This window comes from Lactuca saligna, chromosome 2 (assembly GCF_052625555.1).
Source record: "Lactuca saligna cultivar CGN05327 chromosome 2, ASM5262555v1, whole genome shotgun sequence".
Classification (NCBI taxonomy): domain Eukaryota; kingdom Viridiplantae; phylum Streptophyta; class Magnoliopsida; order Asterales; family Asteraceae; genus Lactuca; species Lactuca saligna.
Window position 1 is genome coordinate 113,936,507 of NC_136418.1, and position 18,046 is coordinate 113,954,552.

The window sequence follows — 18,046 nt, forward strand, 5'->3', positions numbered from 1 at the left end:
ACCAAAATCAGTGAACCACTTTCGTGGAATGTGAGCAAACTCTGCATATTTTTTTCCTTCTTCAATCTTACAAAGAAGTAGAACAAGAGGGCGAGTGACAATTCCTACAAAATAGATGTTAATTAATCAAATTTTATATCCAAAATTTTGAATCAGAAAACTTTGAAGATACAATAATTACCAGAACCACAAGTCAAAAAATCCAACACACACTCATGATGAATCCCGTTAGAACTACTGGTAGTTGCTATGTTTTATGGGGCTTCTTTTTGACTATGTAATGGACTAGTGATAGTCACAAGGTCCTAAAGAGTAGGATTAACCAGAGAGGGAGATGGATGTTAGGAAAGAGAAATGAAATTGGATGATTTAGAGGGATAAAGGATTTGCAGGAGTACATTAGAGTGAGAGGACATAGTGTGATGTTAGTAGATCGATAGAATCTGTTTCATTTTGAACTTCACAACCACCACACTTCAATTTCCCACCACTATCCATCCCCAACGTCGTCGTCAGATAAAACAACACGTCCCTTATAAAAGGCGCAGGGGAGACAAAAAAGGGAACTGCATAGATCACGACGAAACCAACGAAGAGAGCTGAAACGAAAGTCTCGGCAGATAAAATCGTGTCGAATCCTGTTCGGGGGTTTCCGCCACCGACGGCTGCGACATACGGGAACACATCAGGAGCACAGTTTCTGAGTGCTAGAAGAGTGACTGCACCTATACTCGGGGATCTGATCTTGGGAGGTTTTGACGAGGATGTAGAACTGCAGGACGAAGGTAATTTCTCCAAGTGAAATCTAGAACAAACTTCGAAAACTAGAGATCCGTAAAGAGGATTGGCGATGACATTAGGGTTTTTTAGGTATTTGAGAGAGAGAGAGAGAGTGAGAAAGAGAGAGAGAGAGAGAGAGAGAGAGAGAGAGAGAGAGAGAGAGAGAGAGAGTGAAAAGACCAATGGAAATAAGGCATAGGATAAACATAGCGGCCTTTCAAACTTTTCGGGATAAACGTGGAGGCCTTTCAAAATTTTCATTTCCACCCCCCACCCCCCACCGTGTTTCATTTAACAAATATAAAGCGACATATCTACATAACGCCCGTTTTAAAATAAGTTCCCTCCGTGTTTTTAATTTTTTTTATTGGACACTAATTTAAGGGCCCGCAAAAATGTGTGTCCTCTATCTTTCATTTTTTTACAAACGGACGTTATTTTTTGGACACCCAAAAAATGTGTATCGTAAATCACTGTGTGTCATTGTTTGTGTGTCATTAAAGGGAAGTTTTCTAGTAGTGCCTGAATTTCAAGTCCCAACACCTCCGTGGGTAGAGAATTTGGGTAGGTGGAGCCATGAACATGGTCAACCCATTCCGTATAATGGAGACTGCAACATATATAACCTGAGCGAGGGAGGCTCCGCAGACAGAATCATTCCAATCTTGGTTCACCGAGTTGCTCGTAATGATGTGTAGGGCAGGGCAGCTATTCACCAACTTGAAGCACATCAAAGGAGGACCTTAAATCACAATGAGGATCTTTTGTAGGAGTTAATTACAACTCAAGCTGAAGTCAGAGAGCTGCGAGCACATCAGGCAGTGTTTGAGAGGCGCATGTGAGAAATGGAGCGTCGGTTAGCAGAATCAAGGGCTCATCCGAGCGTTCCCGTCGGTATTAGAGAATTCTCTACTCACGCTTTCTTATGGCTTAAGGAATAGCCTTCGTAGATGCTCTAAGTAGCACTCTTTCCTGTAAATATTCCTGTCTAGCAAGTACTATTTCAATAGATCTTTATGCTGTCAAGTTTTCCCTCTGTTGGTATGTTGTGATACCTACTCCAAGGTCGAATTTTCCGAACTCTATGTAACTTTCATACCAACTATAACGATAGACATTGTTTTCGTTAGCAATCATCTCTATCGAACTCTATTCTAACTCAATAATATTCAATTTGGTAACTCTACAGTAGTCTTATCACCATTTCATCTTTTATAGCTAAATGATGTCTCCTCGCAAGCACCCCAACCGAAATCCTCCAAAAAATCAACTCCTGCACCACCCCCACCACAGTTCGATGCAGCGACATTTCAAGCTGTTGTGACTGCAGCTGTAACCACAACCATGACGCATATGAATTTCGATGGCGCCGGTGGAGCTGGAACAGGTACCAACTCCAACCAAGGTGATAGCCAAACGTGTACAATGGAGTGTACCTACAAGTACTTCACCAACTGCAAACCCATGGTCTTTAATGGGACTGGGGAAGTCATTTCCCTATCGCAATGGATTAAGAAGATGGAGTCGATCTTTGAGATCTGCTCCTGCCCAGAAGGAAGCAAGGTAAAATTTGATGCTTGTACCTTTTCTGACAGATCCATGACGTGGTGGAATGGCCATGTCAAGTCACTCACCCTGGTAGTGGCTAATGAGATGGGTCGGGATACATTGAAGGACCTCATGAAAGCAGAATACTTCTTGAGTGGCGAAATTCAAAAGCTCGAGCAAGAGATTTGGGGCCTTAAGATGAAAGGTTCTGACATAGTGGCCAATATTGCAAGGTTCAGTGATTTGGTGGCCCTATGTGCAAGTATGGTCCCCACATAAAGCAAGAAGATTGAAAGATATATATGGGAACTGGTACCTCCATTTCTGGGGAATGTTTTGACTTCAAACCCCACTACATTTGACAGTGCCAAGCGGTTAGCACAAGGAGTTGTGGACCATGGAGTCCAACCACAATCAGCAACAACTACCCCTATTGTCCTAGAAATGGCCAAAACAAGTGTTAACAAGAGGGAGTTTTGGGATAGGAAGAAAAGCCAATCAGCACAAACCTCCACCAAGAAAAAACAAGTTGTGGCTGTTCATGTTGCAGCAACCCCTGCAGCCCCTGCACCAGCGAAACAATATGTGGGGAGCCTGCTCAAGTGTGATTTCCATCACAACGCCCCTACTGTGAAATGCATTGTGTTAATTATGACATGAAAGGGCACACGACCCGTTTCTACAAGGCACCAAAGGGGCATATCACCCAGGTCCCTAGCACAGGAGCAAGCTAGGCCTGCTATGGGTGTGGCGAAATAGGGCACTTCAAAAGAAACTTCCCTAAGGCAAGGAACATGGGTGGAGCAGGAAGAGTTCTTGCTATTGGTAATGGTGAATTCGTGGTAGACACCATGGTGGTCATGAGTACATTTCTCGTCAACAACTCATATGCATGCATTTTATTCGATAGTGGAGCGGAGAGGAGTTTCGTGAACCAAGAATTTAAACACTTACTTAATCAAGCACCACAAGCACTAAAAGAAACGTTCATTGTAGAAATGGCTAATGGGAATACTAAGACCTCTAGCAAAATTTTCATAGGATGTAGCCTCTCTCTAGATAATCATCCATTTCCAATTGACCTTATGCATGTTTCAGTTAAACGTTTCGACATCATTGTTGGCATGCACTGGTTAAGTCTCCATCGTGCCGACATTTTTTGTTTTGAGAAAGTTGTCCGTCTAAATCTGCCTAGTAGTGAAACCCTAGTGATCTATGGCGACAAAACAGGCACAGATCTTCGAATAATTTCATGCATTCAAGACTAGAAGTACTTACGAAAGGAATACCATGCCTTCTTGGCTCATGTTGTTGATGCGAGCAAAGAGGTGAAAGACTTGAAGAGCATCCCAGATGTCTACGATTTCCCCGACATCTTTCCTGAAGATCTCCAAGGGGTACCCCCGCAGTGACAAGTTGAGTTCAGAATCGACTTAATTCCTGGAGCTACCCCTGTAGCCAACTCGCGTTATCTTCTAGTACCAGCGGAGATGCAAGACCTATCCAGTCAACTGAACGAACTCCTTCGCCAAGGATTTATACGGCTAAGCTTCTCGCCCTGGGGATCACTAGTCTTATTCGTGAAGAAGAAAGATGGATTGTTTCGTATGTGCATCGACTATTGCAAGCTTAACATGTTAACCATTAAGAACCGTTATCCTCTTCCGCGCATCAACGACTTGTTCAACAAACTCCAAGGAGCAAGCTACTTTTCTAAAATTGACTTAAGATATGGGTACCATCAGTTACGAGTTCTAGAGGAAGATATTCCCAAAACAGCCTTTCGAACTCGCTATGGTCACTACGAGTTCGTAGTGATGCCCTTTGGATTAAAGAACACGCCCGCAGTATTCATGGATTTAATAAACAGAGTGTGTCATCCTTACTTGGATAAGTTCTTGATTGTATTCATCGATTATATACCTATCTAATCGCGTAGTAAGGAGGAAGATAGTCAACATCTACGTTAAATCTTGGAAACACTACACGTAGAGAGGCTGTATGCAAAGTTCTCTAAATGTGAATTTTGGATTCGAAGAGTTCAATTCCTGGTTCACGTGGTGAGCAAAGAGGGTATTCATGTGGATCCTTCCAAGATTAAGGCTATTGAGAACTGGTCAGCACCAAGAATGCGTACAGAAATTCGTCAATTTCTAGGCCTCATTGGCTACTACTGCAGTTTCATTCAAAACTTCTTAAGAATAGCTAAGCCACTTACCACCCTGACACAAAAGGGTGTGAACTTTAGCTGGGAAGAAAACAAGAGAATGCAAAAGGGCTTAAACAAGCCATGTGTAGCACACAGATACTATCTCTCCCAGAAGGGATTGGTTGTGTTCTAATGAAACGGAGAAAGGTCATCGCCTATGCCTCGAGACAGCTGAAGGCACACGAAGTTAACTACACTATGCAAGATCTTGAGCTAGGAGCAGTCATTTTTTTCCCTAAAGATCTGGAGACACTACTTATATGGAATGAAAAGCACTATCTACACCAATCACAAAAGCCTCCAACACATTTTTAATCAGAAGGAACTCAACATGAGACAGCGGCGGTGGGTTGAGCTACTAAATGACTACGAATGTGAAATTCGTTATCATCCCGGTAAAACCAATGTAGTAGTAGACACCCTAAGTCGGAAAGAATATTGAGGTTGTAGATTCAAATCATTGACTATGACAATCCATTCACACCTTTCCACACAATTAAAGAGGCTCAACAGAAAGCCTTGAAACCTGAGAATATGGCGGGTGAAAACTTAAGAGGGATGGACATAAATCTAGAAGTCAAGGGTAACAGAGCTCTATATCTCATGGATTGGATCTGGACACAAAGTCATGGTGGTTTCAAGGAAGTGGTCATGAAGGAAGCACTCAACACTCGATACTCCGTTCACCCAGGTTCAGATAAGATGTATCTGGATCTCAAAAAGTTATACTGGTGGACTAACATGAAAGCAGAAATTGCTACCTTCGTAGGCAAGTGTCTTACTTGCACCAACGTTAAGGTTGAATACTAGAAACCATCAGGTCTACGATAGTAACTTGAGATACCAGAATGGAAGTGGGAGCGGATTACTATGGATATCATAACCAAATTGCCCAAGGTAACGGGTGGTCTCGATACCATATGGGTGATCATTGATAGGTTAACCAAGTCTGCATACTTCTTACTGATCAAAGAAACGAACAAGACGGAAAAGCTAACCAGAACCTACACTAGATAGATTGTACGACTACACGGGGTGCCTTTATCCATTATCTATGATAGAGACAGTAGATTCACCTCGAGATTCTTCCAGTCGCTACAAAAGTCTTTGGGGACCAAGTTGGACATGAATACAACCTACCACCCACAAACTGATGAACATAGTGAGAGGACTATTCAAACTCTAGAAGATATGTTGCGAGCCTGCTTTATTGACTTTGGAAAGTCATGGGATACTGATTTAACCCTTGTCGACTTCTCCTACAACAACAATTATCACACAAGCATCAAGGCGGCTTCCTTTGAAGCCCTATATGGCCGGAAGTGCAGATCCCCTCTATGTTAGGCTGAGGTGGGTGACACCCAGCTAGCTAACGGACAAGTTCCTGACAGCACTCTCACCGGTCCAGAAATCATCCGAGAGACGGTAGAAAAGATAGTACAAATTCATGAGAGACTGAAATCCTCTCAAGATCGACAAAAAAGCTACGCTGATAAACGACGAAAACCCTTGGAATTTCAGGTCGGTGACTTTGTTCTATTGAAAGTCTCATCCTGGAAGGGCATGATACGCTTTGGCAAGCATGGTAAACTTAATCCAAAGTAATTTGGTACTTTTGTGATACTCACAAGAATCGGCCCAGTAGCTTACAAACTTCGTCTCCCGCAAGAACTTAGCAATATACACTCTAGCTTCCATATATCGAAACTAAAGAAGTGTCTGCCTGATGAGACACTTGTTATACCTCTCGATGATCGAACTAAATGAGAACTTTCACTTCATGGAGGAACCTGTGGAAATTTTGGATAGGGAAGTCAAGCAAACGAAGCAGAGTCGTATCCCTTTAATGAAGGTCTGTTAGAATGCAAAGCGAGGAACCGAATTCTCTTGGGAGTGAGAGGATCAAATGAAGCTTAAGTATCCCCATTTTTTCCCTTAGTCTATGTGTATTTGCTTAATTCTAATTCCGGTTCCAAATTCCCTTTAATAGGGGGATGATGTGACAATCCGAAATCTGCTATCTTGTAAAGTAAATCAATTCAATCAAAAGTCATACTTGTTTCTATTACCTTTATGCTGTATTAAGGGTCTGTTTGAGAGTTTCTAAGCCTAGTACACTCAAGGATAGTGTGTTAGGAAGTGTTATCTAGAGATTATTGAGTTGCAATCAAGTCAGAAACATCATCAAAAGGAGTTCACCGCCATGAACCCATCTTTGGGCCATGAACAACCCTTATATATATATATATATATATATATATATATATATATATATATATATATATATATATATATATATAAGAAGTTGGCTGATTTTCTTCATCACTTCTACAAGCTCTAGCTGTGAACATCCCCATTCTCTCTTAACTATCTTCAACCGTGATCACTTCTAAAGGCCTCAAAACATAAGTATTTCATCCCTCTTCTAGTTGTCCCTTTGAAACACTTGATTTCACATTTAATACAACACTTCTTCGCAAGATCTTCAAGAGTTCACGTCCGTGAACCCTTCATAAGATCTTCGGTTGTCAACCCTTGTAAGGCCATGAACTCCCCATGTTTGGCCGTGATCACATTTCAGCCTCCTAGTTTTGATTCTAACACCTTATTGCAAGTGTTTCCCACTTCCTAAGGTTGTTTGCTATGCATATTAGCTCTTATAGGCACTAATTATGTACATATATATGTTTTTATATGCTATATAGGACCCATTGGTGCTTCGGGACTTCATTTGTGAACTCATGCATCCTATATCTATCTTTCATAGAAATCACTCACTAGCAGGTGAGTTGATACCCCTACAATTAACCTTTTTCATGTTTTAAATGCTTTTTAGGGGGAATACAAGTTGAAACACAATAGAATTGTGTTTATTTATACATTTTATTACTTGCAAACTAAAGGACTTTACTATTTTCCCAACATTGGTAAACTTTATTTCAAAACCCTTTTCAAACTACTTATAAACTTTTTTAATTTCAAAACCATACTCATATAGAAATTTGTGTATACGTATGCTTTAATGGACTTAGGACTAATGTTAATGACCTTGACTCCTGTTCCTTGTTTGGTTGTGGGCTTAAGGTATGATTCACTATTCTGACTATGGATTAACTTATGATTATACATACTAAATACTTATATGAATATTAAATCTCCTTCTCAAAATTATACTTAACTTAATTGTTTATGCTTAACGATTGGGTCTTTTCAACAAGTTAGTTAATACGTTAAACATGCTAGTAAACTATAATAGGTATAGTTTTGAAATCATACATATACATATATATTTATGAAAGGAACATCTACATTTACAAAAAGGAACATATACATTTACAGTAAAACAGAAGGCACATACCCACTTTACACGTGCATGACAACTAAAATGTGAAATACTACTTCATGGCACATCAATACATTTGTTATGTCACGTTTTGTAACCAGAGACTCCTGGAGGGAGAGCGTGAGTTTGTGTATAGATCTATACAGGATTGACCATTCCACATCTCGCTGCTAGCTACGGTGGGACCTGCAAGTCCACAGGTAAACAAATGTCATATCATTTCGATGTCTGAAAACCATTATGTGTTTATACTAGGTCGATCAAGTATGGTTATAAATTCAACCACATTTTAATCCTAAGCTAACCAACTTCGTTATAAGGAAGTAAAACTATTAGTAGAATATTTTAACTAATACAAACACTTCATTTTCATTATTATAAGAGAGCAAATGTACAAACAGTCGGGTCTTGGTAGAAGACTACATTTCATTATAAGCAGAAAATATAGGATTTTCTGGGAAAGTAAACAAACATTTTCTTGATACAAATATAAATATCTTTGTAAAACAAAAGCAACATAATGACACTAAATTACTTATGATGTCACCAACATTTTTATGTTAACGGTCTCTTTCAAAATAACTTGTATTCTCAGGTAACCAGTAGGACAGGTACAGTCGTTCAACTTTTGAGAAGATGGAGCGGAATTCAAGACTCATCTTATTTTTGGTTTCATTTAAATTATGCATTGTTATGATACTTTACATGTCGTCCTCCACTCCCGAATGTTTCCACCAATTCCGTTTCGGGGTGTGACTCTATAACCAATTCCTGGCCGATCATTAATTGTTATTTTATTGTTTTTTTAATTAACTTTTCATGGTCAATTTAGTCATTTTGTTTATTTTCAAGATAAATCAACATGATTTAAGGAAACAAATTTATGGAAATAAAGTCATCTCCCCTCTTTCTCTCTTTAAACTCGTTTCTCTTTCACCACCTCTTCTTTGTAGACCACTACAAGAAAAATACACTTTAATGACACACGAAATATGACACACATTGATTTACAATACATATTTTTTGTGTCCTAAAACTAATGTCAGACTTCCAAATTTCGAAGGATAGTGGACGTGTATTTGTGTGTGCCCTAAAATTATTATCCCACAAAAAATTACAAATACAGAGGGCGCTTATTTTAAATGTGTGTCCTCTGTGAATGTTGCTTTATAATTTTTTACTTAATACACGCGTTCTTAAAGGAAATGAAATCATCTAAAATTCTATTTTTTAAAATTCTATGCTTCAAGGCATGTACGTGGCCTTAAACTTCTCCACCGAATTCAACATGTTCTTAAATTCAAATATTTCTATGAGAACCAACATCTCTCCAATTGATGTCGCCCTAATCAGCATAAAGAATCTGGAAACGTGAAATAGAGGTAAGGGACGATTGAAGGGATGATTCTAGGGCTTTTTTTCAAGAACCCTATTCAACATATGCCAACTCACACACACACACATTTATATATATATCTATATATATATATATATATATATATATATATATATATATATATATATCAAAAAATTGAAGGGACAATTTTAGGGCTTTTTTCAAGAACCACTCAAAACGTAAATGAGTGCTCTCTATAATAGTTTGGAGATGTCGGCTCACATCACCTTGTCGGTTACTACGACTCCTTGAAGATTTAGAGTTGTGCTCGGTGATTCAACAATTAACTGGGGACTAAGGTTATGTGTTTGTGTTTGGTACTTAATGACTCAGATAAGGAAGCTTGATGACACTGAGTTTAGAAACCCTTGGCAAAAACATATATTTGGGAAAGTTGGTTTTCTATTTTAGATATTTCTTCATTAAGCTTTGCTTTGCTTTGTAAAAATGATTGTTGTTCAGGAGTATATCCTGATTACATTGAAGAACCCTCTACATTTGCTTCAGGGGGGCCAAATGTAATGAATGTAACCTAATTGATTTAAGATTGGTTTGACTCAAGTGTGCTCCATGCTAAAGTTTGGATATCAAATTCCCGAGATGTTTATATTGGATCTGCTAACAATGAATGGAAGTCTCTCACTCATGTAACATTTTACAAGTTTTTAAAATTTTCAAAATAACTTAACTGATTTGTATTAATATTTGATTTTATAGGTGAAGGAAGTTGGAATCTATCTTGTTAGTTGTCTAGATATAGCCAAAAAGGTGGAAATCTTGAATAATAACTTATGGAAACTTGGATCTTTGAATTCTTCTAATTACACACAAAAGATATGGGTTCAACAATGGTAGATCAGTAGAACAATACTTTGTTTGTCACATTTCATACCATCTAAACAAAGATGCCAAGATGTCGATAATTTGTTTAACTTTTTACAAAAAATTCATTACATGTTAATCAACATCTCTGAATATTTCCTATTCCTCCTTATGTTGAAGTTCCACACACATTTGGCTATCCATTACTAATAGATCCTTCAACTTTCAAAATGTCAATTCAGACCCTTGGATGCAAATATTCAAATTCAAAACCGCTATCAACTATCTCTCTTTTGCACCAGTAGAGGTCAAAATCTTTTGGTCTCATTGATTCCATATATTGTAGCTTCTTTGATGCTTTTATTTATCCGTTCATATGAATGCCTTGATTTTTGAACTGCAACTCTCATTTAGGAAGTACCAGGCAGATGAAAATGCATGGATTAAAACATTTAAATTGGTAAAAGATGATGAAACTGTGCAAATCAGTACCATGGATTGGGTTGGTCAGTATGAATACTCAAAACACACAGTTTTCTAGTCATCATTATTCACAACAATATCAGAGGTTCCATTTCTTTGTATTACAACATTGTATTTTCAAAATTTTCCTATTAAGGCATTCTACTTGAGAAAAAAATGAAAGTATGTTATGCTGCTATTTTTTGAATTTAACCCTATTAACTATGTTGAAAAATGCAGGTGACCTTCTCAAAGCATGCAAAAGTAAAGAAACTACTAGTCACATTTTATAATAAACACATATCAATATTTGAAGTACCTGTTCAGCCACTGTAGGATGGGCATGCTTTTTCAAGCTAAGGGAATTTAGTTTTCTTGCTTAGTTTAAGAATAAAGTTAGATTATGACATTGTTAATTGTGTATTTGGTAGGTGAATGTTATTGTTTGGACTTTTATAGTTGCATCATTAGCCTCTTGAATGGTGCAATTGGTGTAAATAATCTATCTAGTGGGTGTGGGTGTGTGTGAGGGGAAGGAAGTATGATAGCAGCAACATGAGTAGGAGCATGAGGTAATTCCTTTCTTGGAACTTGTATTTGTGTGGGAGGGATAATTTACTTTCACATCAAATCCACACAAGGAATCGAAATCATTTATGAAATGATTATTTTTTACAAGTAACCTTTATTGATGGTGTAAACAAGAAGAAGTTGTATTATCTTCTACCCATGTCGTTTCCATTATTGTAGCAAGAGAAGGTAATAACCAATAATTCATTAGACTCTTGGTTATTTAATTTATTTAACCATAATTTAATTAATTTATTATTTTTCTTTCCTTTTTTCTAATTCAGAGCAAAGACATGTTGGTTCCGCAAACATAAATCTTTATAGAAGCAGAAGTCACACAGTATTACAATGGTAATCCTCTATATATTCCAAATTTTATCATCTATTCTTCCCATTGTTTTATTTGTGTTCTAAGTTTTAGCAGCACCTATTTCTTCCAAAAGTAATGAAAATATCATATAATTTTATTTTACTTTTTTGTGGAATCAAACATGTTTCATATTATCTTATTACCTTCTACTAGAAAATTTATAGTAGTCATTGTGGTTAAAATAATGAAGATGAGGTTGTTAACTTGTCGCAACTGGTATGCCCCTGAACTTCATTTTAGAAATATTTTAATTGGTAATATCATCATTTTTGACTCATTTTACATAACCTCATAGATATAGCTAGCTCCGATAGCTCTCTAAATTAAAGCTGAAACTATTAGTGTCCTTTGAAAAGAAAGGGCCTACATAAATAAAAACCTGGTAACTCTTGGAACTGTAAACCCTTAATCATTGCCTTAATTTTATCATTATAATCTCCTAAGGTAAAAAAGGAAAGTATTAAATTTGAAACTGTCACAAGTTATATCAAAATTATCAGATTGGAGGGCTGCTCATATCCCACATATAGACTCAAAATTGGCCAGACTTCTTCAGTCTTCATTAAATTGTCATGAAAGGGTATATGTAAGTCTTTAATGCAACTTCCATATTTAATCTTCATATATATTTTTATTCATTCATTTATTTTTATTTCAACTTATTTTCACTGTTAGTCCATCTTCAACCAATTCAGAGGAAACACAAAACTCATTTTATGTCCCCAATTGCAGGAAACTTGTAGAAAAATTGTGGTTGAGTTGATGCATCTTCAAGTGGTGAAGTTGCAAGGCTTAAGGCTGCCATGGAGATTTTCAAAGGAGAACTTACACACGAGTTCCTTTTAATGCTGTACATTTTTGTATTTCTATAGTAAATATTATGCAATATTAGCAATGTATTACATTTACTTACTATGGAATGATTATTTGTACTTTACATATTAGTGAAATGAATTATCTTTCTTGTTAATGATATTTTATTTTGTATTATGAGACTTTTAATGTGTTATTTATTTTGAAAATTAGTAAATCTATCAAAAGTATAATTTTTAAAACATTTAAATTATGATATGCAAAAATGTGTGTGGTCTTTCTTTATGATAGGGGCTTTAATGATACGTAATGTGAGTCGTATATGGGTGTTGTATGTTTACAACACACAAATGCGTGTCGTCTTCCTTTATGATAGGTGCTTTAATGATACACATTGCGTGTCGTAAATGTGCGTCGTAAGTTTACGACATACAAAAGCGTGTCATCTTCCTTTATAATAGGGCCTTCCTTGACACGCATGTGCGTGTCATTTGTAGCTTCTACGACACCCAGTGTGTGTCATTAAAGGGTATTTTGTAGTAGTGGACAGTCGATTGATACTTTTTTTACGTCAAAAACCAACATCTCCACCATTACTCAATCTTCTATTTTAGTAGTTCCACCATAACAACGGTAGCCATATCTCTCTTACTCTCTATGTATCTTATCTATTCATCCCACTCATCGATTCTAGGGCGATATCAAGAAGGTAAAATCAATTCTATGGCTTATATCATCTTCTCGTTTTCTCATCACGCATCGCCCTCGATTTTATTTGTAGCATAATCCCTTTTTCTTGGTTTGTTTGACAGTAACACAATATTCCATTCAATCGACCACCACAGAATAAGAGCTTCTTTCACTAGAATCCTACATAATAACCTTGATAACAAATCAGACATCATGTTCGTCATTCGTTCCTTCCATCTTCAACGAGTTCATCCTAAAAAGGTTGTTTGATTTCTAATTCAGAAGGTAACTAATACATTTATGTCCTTCATTTTTTAGAACCCCTATGAGCATTTGATCTGCCAACTTGAATTTATAAATTGTTTGTTAACTAAATCTTATTTATTTTTCTCCTTGATTTCTATCCAGGTTACTAACTTACCACGTACTAGAAGACCATGAAGCAAAGGAAGACGAGAGAATCCATTATTTCGATTCCACAGGCCATGCTAAGAAAGACGCGCACCAATTGTTTGATGAAATCCCACGACCCTCAAAACTAACATATTTCTACAATTCTCTTCTATAAATTTTAATAGATAAGGGTTTTGGTTGTTTTTGTTTATCCAAGTACCGTTTTAGGTACCATTCCAAGTTTTACCCATCCTAGAAACTTGAAATTTGTAGAATCTTACATTCTTTCATGGCATATTATTCATATTCTTTTACAGCTCCTCAATTTTAGACCATATTCATGTATTCCTTAAGAGGTCTTGTGGCTGCGTTTTGTTGAGGGAGAAGTGTAACGCCTGCAGATTCGGGCTAGTCAATTTAGAGACAATAAGCATCAAAAATGTCTTTTTTATGGAAGATTATTTATAAGGATTAATATTAACCAAGTTATAGTATATGTCACAAGGGTTTCGTACATATAAAGAACGCCGAAATCCGAGTTATAACAAAGAAGTTATGGTCTGTCGAACTTTTGTGACAAAACCGGCACCACGTTGTGTGACGTAAAAAGTAAATTTAGATAAACTACTTTTTAGCCTTATGGATCTAAATGAAAGTTTTAGTATATGTTAAACCGAGAGCGTGCATAAAAATAACGCCCAAATCTGACTTCATATGAGGAAGTTATGATTTTTATAAGATTTGGCATAGCAGTGCACAGCCCGGAATTCGAATTTTAGATCGATCCATTTTTCACCAATGCAACCTAAATGAGAATGGAAGATCTCATTAATAGGATTTTAACGATAAAAATACAGACGAAAACGAAGTTTGTATGTAGAAGTTATGAATTTTACGCAGTCATTGAATAGTATAATCTTCTAATACTGTTAAATTTAAAATCGTTCGAGAGCTTGCCAATGGAGTCAAAAGAAAAGTTGCAGATCTTGTCATTACCTACGTGTGGATATAAATAACAACAAAAATGAAGCTCGTATGCGAAAGTTATGTATTTTTAAAGATTGGTTGTTTTACCTGCGCCTAACGCCACGTGTCAGCACCACGCGAAGCCTTAGAGCCTACGCAAGGGCATGATGTGGAGAGAAGCTCCATGACGTTGATTCCCTCCAAGAAGCCTATAAATAGAGGTGTGGGGGCTACCTCATTCCTCACACCTTTTCCCACTTCTCTCTCTCTCTCTCTCTCCTCTCTCTCTCTCTCTCACAACACTCTTTAACACCCCCCCCCCCCCAAAGCTTAGGGTAACTCCCTAGCACGAGAAGGAAGCCCTGGAGCTCCCAAAGTCTCCAAGAAAAACAGCTTTTCGGATCAGAAACACTGCTCCAGTGAAGCTCGGTTTTTAATAAAAAACTGTTGTAAGTGAGATACGCCTACCATACTTTAAATATAGCTTATTTATAAGTATAATATCGTTACTATGAACCTATAAATAAGATTTATCAGTGATTCAGAGTTGTTATACTGATTAAACTACTTACAGGAGAGGTGTCTAGAATGGTTACGTTAGGTTTGGTTGTTGGATTTTAGAAAAGCTATATGCCGACTGCCTGGTTGATCCTTACTTGATAAATCATGAAGTAGACTTTGAGTTAATGATGAGTCTAGACTAATAATTAGTCGCAATACAGATTAGACCAAAACTTAGCGATAATAATGCTAGGTTTTATTGAAGGAAAAATAGAATCGTTAGAAGCGAAGCATGCCCGAGTTTGGAATCATCACTTTAATAAGTGAGTGCATAGTTACTTTCATCTTAGACATATATGTGAAGTATTTTATATAAATTACGTGCTATGTGTGCACATTAACTAAATACTTGTTGTCTATGTTGGATGAATGATTTTATACATGATTTAAATTGTACATATGTATTTTATATCTACGCATATGTTGGGTAAAACATGGGTAGATGAATGAAGAGGGATGAAAGAGTAAACATTGGAGACTATGGACTTAGTGCCTATTGTATAAACCCTGACAACTATGGACTTAGTGCTTATTGTATAAACCCTAGCGACTATGGACTTAGTTCCTATTGTATAAATCCTGGCGACTATGGACTTAGTGTTGGATTAGTGTCTAAGGCTGTAACCATATTTGGTAAGTACTTGACCCGGTTGTGCATGGTCCTTTTGGGTTGCCTTCACCAAAGCAACTTGACTGGAGAAATAGTTGAAGAGAGAGGTTATTATGATTTATTAATATGTTATAAGAATAATATATTAAAGGAAAAATCATATTTGTTTAATTAATATTGGTCAATAATTAATTAGGAATTAATTTTGTGATCAAGTGTAATTAATTAAACTAGAGGGACTGAATTGTAATTATGTGATAGTTATAAATTAGGGCAATGATTATCCTTATTATAGGTTGGACGAAATCAAGGATAAGATCCTTGAAATCGTCCAAGGGATAGAGGATATGGGCTTTTCAAGGCTTATCTTGTGATTGCTTGGTGGGAAAGCAATTGGATAAGAATAAGGACTGAAACCCTAATCACAACCCTATATAAAGACCCCTTGGCCTTTAGAAATCATCCCACCCATTCTCTAGAGATACCAAGGCCGATTTCTATTCCTCCTCTCTCTCTCTTTATAGGTTTTCCAATTGCTTGTGGTGTTCGTGAGCCATTAGAGGCATTACACTTGTGGTGCTTGCTTTCAAGACAAAGAGTTTGGAGATTTGAGTTGTTATTACAATTTAACAACAAGAGGTATGTGATCTAACCTTATATGTGAATTTCAAAAATAGCATTGTACATTAGGGTTTTATTATTGTGTTCATAATGTTGTATATCTAATAGTGAAGACATAGATCCAAAGTTAGGGTTGCATGTACACATAGGATTGTTTGTATAAAACCCATCACTTAGTGCCTATTGTATAAACCATGGCGACTATGGACTTAGTGCCTATTGTATAAACCTTAACGACTATGGATGTAGTGCCTGTTGTATAAACTCTGGCAACTATGAAAACTTAGTGCCTAAACCCTAGTGACTATAGACTTATTGCCTGTTAGATAAACCATGACGATGATGGGCTTCGTGTCGATTGCTTAGGATAATCCTTAAGAAATACCTGATTCTTAGGGTAAATCCTTAAGAGTAAAACAGATAATAGGGATGAGTAATTGGGTTGATTGTTTGATGTTTAAACATAATAATTATATTATTTGGGGTTGAAAACCCTATGTACTCACCAGGTTTCCCAACCTGACCCACTCAGTTTATTTATATCACATGTGTCGATATGAAGTTACATTACAATGAGAGATTAGGATGTAAATCACAAGTGTTAATTTGTAACGCCCGGGTTTCAGGGCTAAGCATTTTTGTCAATGTAATAGTCTAGGTCAACTATTGTAACTCTTTTTGAAGTAATAAATATGAAATATTTGAGTATTATGTGAATTATGTGTGTTTATGTGTTTATTATTTAATTATAAATGTATAATTAATAAAGAATAAAAATGAGCGTCAAAATTAAAGTGTGAGATAATCCCGATATCTCTTCATAAAGTTTTAGAATATGTCTCAAGGTTTCCGTACATATAAAGAATGCCGAAATCCGAGCTATAACGAAGAAGTTATGGCTCGCCGAAGTTTTACGGCAAAACCGGCACGGCACCGGGAGACGTAAATAGTGAATTTACGATAGAAGACTTTTTAGCCTTGGCAATCTAAACAAAAGTCGTAGAATATGTTAAACTAAGAACATCGATAAAAAGAACGCCCAAATTTGACTTCGTATGAAGAAGTTATGATTTTTCTAAGATTCGGCTTAGCAGTGCACGACCCGAAACTCGAATTTTAGTTCGAGCGGTTTTTGGCTTACGTGACCTAAATGAGAGTTGAAGATCTCATTAATAGGAACTCAACGGTAAAAAGACAGACGAAAACGGAGTCCGTATGAAGGAGTTATGAACTCTTCGCGGTCATTTAACAGTCTAAACGCCTCCTACTGTTAAATTTGATATCGGTCGAGAATTAGCCGACGGAGTCTAAACGAAAGTTGTAGATCTTGATTTTACCTACGCATGGATATAAAGAACGTCGAAAACGGAGCTCGTATGCGAAAGTTATGATTTTTCTAAGTTTGAGGGCTGACACGCGATAGGGGTGACATGGCACCACCAGAATTGGACACGTGGCACCACCAGAAGGCCACCACATGGACCAACTCAGCAAGTAGGTCCCCCCTACTCGGCGAGTCCATCAGAATCCTCCCCTATAAATAGAGGTGCCGGGTTCCCTCATTTCCTCACCCTTCACCCCTCTTCTTTCTCTCTCTAAACTCTCTCTCTAAGCTCCCTAACCCCCCTAAAAGCCTAGGTAAACCCCCTAGCACCCGAAGGAAGCCCCGAGGCTCCCAGAGTCCCGAGAAAAGAGCCTTTCGGCTCGGGAACGCTGCTCCAACGAAGCCCGGTTTTCGAGAAAAACCCACTGTAAGTGAGCTGTACCTATCCTATCTTTAGTTTAGCTTATGTTTTAATATAGGAATGTTATTAGGTCCTTAAAATAATTATTTAGGCTATTATTATGAGTTATATTAAGTGTTATTAACGCTTATATAATAATAATAATAA

The 18,046-nt window shown here is 37.1% G+C and overlaps 1 pseudogene; it reads left to right on the forward strand.

Moving 5' to 3' along the window:
* The first annotated feature begins 2,124 nt into the window (after positions 1-2,124).
* LOC145029994 (uncharacterized) lies at positions 2,125-10,995 on the forward strand (annotated as a pseudogene).
* Positions 10,996-18,046: the final 7,051 nt, after the last annotated feature.